The sequence below is a fragment of the Hevea brasiliensis genome, chromosome 11 (genome assembly GCF_030052815.1).
Source record: "Hevea brasiliensis isolate MT/VB/25A 57/8 chromosome 11, ASM3005281v1, whole genome shotgun sequence".
NCBI lineage: Eukaryota > Viridiplantae > Streptophyta > Magnoliopsida > Malpighiales > Euphorbiaceae > Hevea > Hevea brasiliensis.
The window spans coordinates 74540244-74548678 of NC_079503.1; the positions used below are offsets into that span (position 1 = coordinate 74540244).

General features: G+C 35.9%; 1 non-coding gene across 1 annotated transcript; it reads left to right on the forward strand.

Moving 5' to 3' along the window:
• The first annotated feature begins 7722 nt into the window (after window positions 1–7722).
• Window positions 7723–7829, forward strand: LOC131170794 (small nucleolar RNA R71). The gene has a single exon (XR_009141560.1). It is a non-coding gene; the product is annotated as a small nucleolar RNA R71 (small nucleolar RNA).
• The last annotated feature ends 606 nt before the right edge of the window (window positions 7830–8435 follow it).

Here is an 8435-nt window from a genome sequence, read left to right on the forward strand (position 1 = left end):
ATGCATCTGGGATGTATTTCTGTCTGAACTCTCTGATGAAGTCATCCTAGGTCAGCACTGGTGGTTCAGCCAAGCTGTGGGGGATGGTCTTCCACCAATCATACACATCCCCTTGCAGTAGCGACACAAAGTACTCAAACTTCAGTTCATCTTAGCAATGTAGCTTCTTAAATACTCTGTCCATTCTTTCAAGCCATTGCTCTGCCTCTAAAGGGTCCACTGTACCCTTAAATTTTGTAGCCCCATACTTCAGTAATTTATCATATTGTCTGGCTGGAGGCAATGGTTGTGCCACAAGTGGTTGGGGTGGAGCTTGAGCAGGCATACCCCTGGCCATTTGTTGAAACATCGCAGCCATCTGGCATGCGGGTGTCTGCGAGGCTGCGGCATTTGTGGTGGTCTTTGTGACCTTGACATTCTGCAAAGCTGGGGCTTCCCCTTGTGCCTCAGTTTCAACAGACTGCTCAACTGAGCAATCCCCTTCTTCCATAACAGTCAGGAGTAGGGTATCTCCTGAACAAATAACAGATGGAGATTTCCTCCTGTTAGATCATATTCATGATGTAATGCACTGTATGTAACAATTATGGACATTGAGCATTTGTACTTAACAAGAAAGACACAAATTCATAAGTTAAAACATACTTCAAAAATTTGCTCTGATACCACTAAAACATGTCACACCTTACCCCTCTGTAAGGCATAACATGATCCCGTAGAATATCTAATGAACTACCGAACTTCACCTACCGATAACTCATTAAGTACCCTACAAGGGATTTTAAAACAATTTTCTTATTTTTGATAAGTGGTGAGCATTTCTAATAAGTATTTTAAACATGTAATTAAGTTGAAAGCTAGTTGGAAATTTTAGCCCATTTTATTTTTTCGCAAATTTTATAAAAATTTTGACAGAGTTCCCTCTGTATTTTGAGAAAACAGTTCTTCAAATACTTGTAAAAAGCACTTCTAAAATTTTCTCAACAACTGCTTCAATTTCATACACAATCTCAATCAAGTTCTCAACACATTTATCAACTTTTAAGTTCAAATCCAGTATCCAATGATCATCAAAATACTAACAATCCATTTCATTCAAATTAAATAAAATAGTTCCATTCATAATTCATTAGAAACAAAACAATTTAGATATATCATCATAAAATTTACATTAAGAGAATTTCAAACTACAATATATATTATAACTTTATACAAATTTTATACAACTGCTCAAGACCCATTTTTTTACATGTCCATACATTTATGTGCAATATATACATCAAAAGAAATATTTACAATTAGGGTATAAATTATATGGGAAGACTTTAGGCTGAATGATCCTCAATCTTTAGTAGCTCAGTCTGCTGCTCCTCTAGTCTCTGTATCTGCGATAGCAATAAAAGCTATCGCTGAGTACTAGGACTCAGTGGTGCACAACATACTAAAATAATCTTTATGCAAAAATAAAATCACATTTATTCAAAAATTTGACTAAACATGAGCATTAAACACAAAATATGAATTATGAGATTTTAATGTAAACCACGTTCATTTCGAAGTATCAAAACACATTTCATAAAACCCACAGTTAGATCATGCCATTCGAAACAAATAGAATCTCAATAGCCGGAGGCTAAAGAGAAATCACATCACAAGGCTAGCTAGCTCAAATATATGGATATCCATTCACATCCTCTTCTATTGGCACACCTCAACATTTCTCCAGAGAAGGAATCAAAATTCGAAACTAATTACCCCCACTAGTCGTGCTAGTGAGGTGTTCAAATATATGGTCATGACACTGTGGTTTCAAAACTTATCTTAACAATTTGCTAAACATTGCTATTTCAAATATACACAATAACTTTCACAGTTTAAATCAAAACATCATAAATAATGTCGCAAATAAACTTTCAACAATTCCAAAGCACAAGTAAAATACATATTTCGTTCACTTTATCAATGAATTTTAAAGCATGGAGATGTTGTGCACAAACCTCAAGCGAGTCGTCCCTTAGCCTCGACTCGGTTCCTCGGGTTCCTTCCCGATATTCTTTTCAACTGAAACACACAATTTTACAATGTTTCAGTACTAGAACTTAACATAAATCCAAAATAAATTTAGCTTCATATTTACCTAGTTCTAACGTGTTAAATTCGGCGTTTTCAAAATTTTTGTGTTTCGGGTTACTATTTACTACACTATTCAAGTCAAATAGTTGACTTTCTAAGACTTAATAGGTATGGGAACTCCAACTTCACCCACATACCACATTTTGGTCACTAAACTTATTGGTTTTGGTCATTTTCTCAAAACTTAGGTCTTTTAGGCAAAATTGCCAATTTTCAGTTTTGGAGTCCTAAGTTGCACTGTTTCATTGGCCCTTTACTGTTGGAATTTGGAAAAAATTCCTTCATAGAAAATGTTCCTTATTGTATTAAGTGTATTCTTATTTTTGGATCACCCCAATTGGAGTTTTGTAGCTCAAGTTATAGCCAAAATACAATTACTGTTCACGTGCAATGTTCATGCTGCAATTTAGGTTCTGGCAGATTTTTGATCCAACTTCATTCAATAATTTGATCAAGTTAAGTCCATAATTTGGTCTAATTTCCTTCATACGAAATGTTCTACTATGTCTTAGGTTTCCATCGGTTCAAGAATTGCCTAAATCGGAGTTTTCTAGAGAGAGTTATAGCCATTGGAACTTTACTGTTCAAATGGAAATCTGCAGTTTTGCAGGTTCAGTAACTCAATTTTGCCCAATTATTTGATTAGGTTAATGGCATAATTTGGGTTGGTGTTCTTCATGAAAGTTTTAGATCTATATCTTATCTAATTACTGGTAGAATTTCAGGTCATTTTGACCTTCCTAGCTCGAGTTATGACCAAATGAACAATTACTGTTCATAACCTGCAGTTTTGCAGGTTCAGTAACTCAACTTTGCCCAATTATTTGATTAGGTTAATTGCATAATTTGGGTTAGTGTTCTTCATGAAAGTTCTAGATCTATATCTTATCTAATTAATGGTAGAATTTCAGGTCATTTTGACCTTCCTAGCTCGAGTTATGACCAAATGAACAATTACTGTTCATTTGGTCAGTTTGTGCAGTGGCAGCCTGCTCTCATTTCACTTTGGTCTATTGGTTCACTAAGTTTTGGTCAGTTTTTGGCCATAGTTCCTTAATGAAAATTGTGCTATTTTATGTCTATTTTCATCCCCAATTGGTGGCATATCAATTGGACTTGTAAAATTTTCGTTTTGGTCCTTCAAAGTTGGCTTGGTCATGCTACCAGCAGCATGATCATTTACCCTACGAATTTGACTTCCATTCTAACAATTCCCACACATCTCCTTTGGTCATTATTGACCATTTTTCACTTCATAATAGGTCAAATATGCCATTTACTTATTTCTCTAAATTTTGCCTCAAAACCCTTTTCAAAACCCTAATCACACTAAATTATTGCATTTTACTAATTCCAACCATACAAACACAATTCCTCAACTTATTCAAGCTTTCTAACATATTTTATCCAATCAAACTCATGCAATTCTCACCCCTACATAGGTTGGACGAATTTTCTTTTGGTTCTCTAGAGATGTTTTCTTTTCATTTTAAGTATATTTCTAGGTTAATTAAGCTATAAACATAACTAAATCAATTAACAATTCAAGTTTAGTTTACTAACCTTGTGTGCAGAATTTCTTCTTCCTTTTCTTCAAATTTTTCTTCTTTCTTTTCCTTGAATCCTCTTTCCTAGTTGTCCAAACAATATCTAGTTATGGTAGGACAATTTGCCATGGTTGGATTTTGGTTCTTCAAGCTCAAAAATGAGCTTTCATGGTGGCTTTGGTGTGGGAGAGAGAGAGTAATGTTTTTTTGAAGAAGACTTGTGTTTTATTATTATTTTTTTCTTTTCTTTTCTTTTATCTTTATCTTATGGAAGACCACAAAAGAAAAATCAAATTAATTAATTATTAATTAGCACTTATGGCATCATGCATGATGTCATGCATGATGTCATCACCTTTTTACTTTTTCATTTTCCTCTCTTTTTTTTTTCTATTTTTCTATTAGTTCTTTAATTTAATTCTCGATTCCGAAATTTTCTTTTCTCAAATTTTGTTTGACAGTTAGGTCAGGAGTCAGCTCTCGGGGTCAATTGACCAAATTGCCTCTCTCCGGTTCATCCCGGTTTGCAAATAATTCCATATTTCTTTCGGTTCCCTGACCTAATTATTTGACTGACTTAACAGTTCTTTTTCGTGATTTTCTCTTTTCCACTGTGTCCTTAAGGGTCCTAAGGACTGCAGCGTCACTTTTTACGGTTCAAAATTTGAGTTTAAAATGACTTCGCAGTCCTTCCCGAGAAGGTCACCCATCGCTGTGACTCTCGGCTCGTTTAACTTCTTCTGTTCTGTTTTTCTTATTTATACTTAACTAATTGAATATTACTAATTATTTGTGTTTATGGCTTATCTAGTTGTCTTAAGTGTGGTTCTAATCTTCTTAATTGTCCAGACCGACACCGGTCACCGGAACAATGAAATCTACCAGGCTATGCAAACGGGGTGTTACAAATTGCATAGTTGCTAGCATCACACATAATTTCAAAAGGTAGGCTCCAATCGGGAGGTTGCATGATTGGTGCAGTGATAAGAGCTTGCTTCAACCTGCAAAAGGCATCCAAACACTCTTGGTCAAATACAAATGGTATGTCATGACTTAACAAATTAGACAAAGGTTTGGCTATTTTAGAAAAATCCTTGATAAAGCGTCTGTAGAACCCGGCATGTCCTAGAAAACTTCGAATTCCCTTGACATTGGTAGGAGGAGCCATCTTCTCTATCACTTTAACTTTGGCTTTATCAACCTTTATTCCTCTATTAGACACCAAATGTCCAAGCACTATCCCTTCCTGAACCATGAAATGACACTTTTCCCAGTTTAACACAAGGTCAATATCTGCACATCGCTGCAAAACTTTAGAAATGTTAGCCAAGCATAAGTCAAATGAAGATCCATAAACAGAAAAGTCATCCATAAAAACCTCCATTATATCTTCAATGAAATCTGAGAAGATTGCCATCATGCACCTTTGAAAAGTAGCTGGTGCATTACACAACCCAAATGGCATCCTCCTATAAGCAAAGGTTCCATATGGACAAGTAAAAGTGGTTTTCTCTTGATCATTTGGATGGATAGGGATTTGAAAAAAACCTGAATATCCATCTAAATAGCAAAAATAAGAATGCCTAGCCAGTCTTTCTAACATCTGATCAATGAAGGGAAGTGGAAAATGATCTTTTCTAGTGGCAACATTTAATTTTCTGTAATCTATGCACATTCGCCAACTAGTCACTGTTCTGGTGGGAATTAATTCATTATTTTCATTTTTGACCACTGTCATTCCACCCTTATTTGGGACAACCTGTTCTGGACTCACCCAAATCTTTATGCGAGATAGGGTATATGATCCCTGCATCAAGCAACTTCAAAATTTCCTTTTTAACAACTTCTTTCATATTTGGGTTCAACCTCCTCTGATGTTCAATAGATGGCTTACAATTTTCTTCCAAAATAATTCTATGCATGCAAAAGTGTGGGCTTATTCCCTTAATGTCATCTATGGTGTATCCTAAAACTTTCCTGAATTGCCTCAACACTCTTAACAACTTATCAGCCTCTAAGGTACTCAAGTTTGCATTTACAATTACTGGATAAGTGTTATTAGTGCCAAGAAATTCATACCTGAGCTGAGAAGGAAGTTGCTTAAGTTCTACCTTAGGTGCATCTTCTTCCTTGAATGATGGTTGCTTAGATTCGACTATTTCCTTTTGTGTGAGTTGAAAAACTGGAGTAGAAATGAATGGTGGACTTCCCTCTAAATGTTGAGCATATGCAGCCACATAAGGGTTGTCACAGTCTATGCCTTCTCCATGAACCAAGCAATTTTCAAGTGGATCTTCTGGATATTTCTTTCTGAAGTGTTCTTCAACCAGCTCATCAATGATATCAACTCTCAAGCAAGTATTAGCTTCAGAATGATGCTTCTTCATAGAGTTATTAATGTTGAAAACCAATTGATCTTCACCAACTCTAAGAGTCAATTTTTCTCCCTTAACATCAATCAATGCTCCTGCTGTAGCCAGAAAGGGTCTTCCCAAGATAATTGGAATATTAGAATCCTCTTCCATGTCCAGGATGACAAAATCAACAGGTATATAAAACTTTCCAACCTTTAGAGGCACATTCTCCAAAATCCCTTCAGGATATTTAATTGATCTATCAGCTAACTGAAGAGAAATGTGGGTTGGTTTAAGATCTCCCATATTGAGCTTCTCATAAATGGAGAGGGGCATGAGGCTAACACTAGCCCCTAAATCACATAAAGCTTTTGTAGAACATGATTCCCCAATGTGGCATGGAATTGAGAAACTCCTTGGATCCTTGAGCTTTGGAGGAAGTTTCCTTTGGAGAATAGCACTACATTCTTCTGTCAAAGCTACAGTTTCATGGTCTTCAAGTCTCCTCTTGTTTGAGAGAATTTCTTTTAAGAATTTTGCATAAGAGGGCATTTGTGAAAGAGCATCAATAAAAGGCACATTTATGTATAGCTTCTTCAAAACCTCTAAGAACTTCCCAAATTGCTTATCAAGCTTGGCTTTTTGAAATCTTTGTGGAAAGAGAAGTTGTGGCTTGTAAGGTTCTGGAGGTATATACTTCTCTTCCTTCTCTTCAATTTTCTCTTTACATTTTTCTGCACTCTCTTGTTTTTCACTCTCATCAATTTCTTTCTCATTTTCTCTCTTCTCACTATTTTCACTTTTCTCTTTTTTTTACACTCTTCTCATTATTTACAACTTTCCCACTTCTTAAAGTAATAGCTTGACACTGCTCTCTTGGATTTTCTGGTTGACTTGGAAGTTTTCCAAAAGACTTGGTACTTGAGGAAGATGCTTGTTGTGCAATCTGATTTTCCAGCATTCTGTTATGTGTTTGCATATGTTCTAGCCTTGCTTTCATCTCTCTCATCTTCTCATCATGCTTAGTTTGGTTAGCAAGAATTTGTTGTAATAAAGCTTATGTAGTGGAACTTTGTTCTTGCTGTTTTGGTGGAGGATTCATATTTTTCTGCTGAAAATTAGGCAATGGTTGCCTATTTTGCTGATATGGAATTCCTTGTTGCTGTTGTGGCTGAAAATTCTGATTTGGAACTTGACTTTGCTGATTTCCCCATGAAAAGTTGGGATGATTCCTCCAAGTTGGATTATAAGTTTGAGAATAAGGATTCCCCATTTGTTTGTTTCCATAATTACCAACATATGCAGCTTGCTCTCCATAGTCTACTCCACAGCTGGTAGTTCCTTCTGCATAAGCGACTTGTTGTGAACTTCCAGATGATGATGATGAACTAACCAACATACTTAAATCTTCCATCTTCTTAGCCAAAACATTTGTAAGTGCATCAAACTTTGCATTAATCATGTTGAATGGATCAAGATCATACATTCCAGCAGCTTGCCTCCTTTGAGTTGGAGCTGGTCCTCTTGGACTACTCCAAAGATGAGTATTCTTTGCAATTTTCTCCAATAGCTCATAAGCTTCATCTTCATGCTTCATAATAAATTCTCCTCCTGTTTGAGCATCAATAATCCCTCTAATTGCAGGAGTGACATTTGTGTAAAAATTCTGGTTTATCATCCATTTCTGAATGGCATGATGTGGGCATTGTCTCTCTAATTCCTTCCATCTCATCCATGACTCATAGAGAGTTTCATCTTCTCTTGGTCTGAAAGCTGTCATTTGATTCCTCAATTCTTCAGTTTTTTCGGGTGGAAAATATTGTGCAAGAAATGCATCAGTGAGTTGCTCCCAATTTATAATGGAGTTGTGAGGTAAAGAATCAAGCCAATCCAATGCTCTATCTTTCAAAGAGAATGGGAATAGCTTCAATCTTGCTGCATCATCAGACACTCCAGGTTGTTTTTGCATATCGCAAATCATAACAAACTTCTTTAGATGTGTGTGTGGATTTTCAGAAGGATGTCCCCTAAAATGAGAATTTTGAATCATTTAAAGAACTCCAAAATCCATCTTGTAACTATTTGCATCAATTCTTGATCTTGCTATGCTCTCTCTAAAGTCATCAAAACGAGGAAAAGCATGATCCATCATACTTCCCCTTGGCACATTAGCATTTACAACTTCTTCTCCTTGGGCTGCATTTTCATTGTTTCGATCATTTCCAGCATTACCTCCACCAATTCTAATTCTTTCATCAGCCATGTCTGCTTCAATTTCAGTTTCTCTCAAAGCTTCTTTCCTTTTTCTAGTTTCTTTCTTGTTGGCTTTACAAAATTTCTCAATTTCAGGATTAAACAGTGAGGATGTGTCACTTGTGCTTCTAGCTCTTCTCATAAAAGA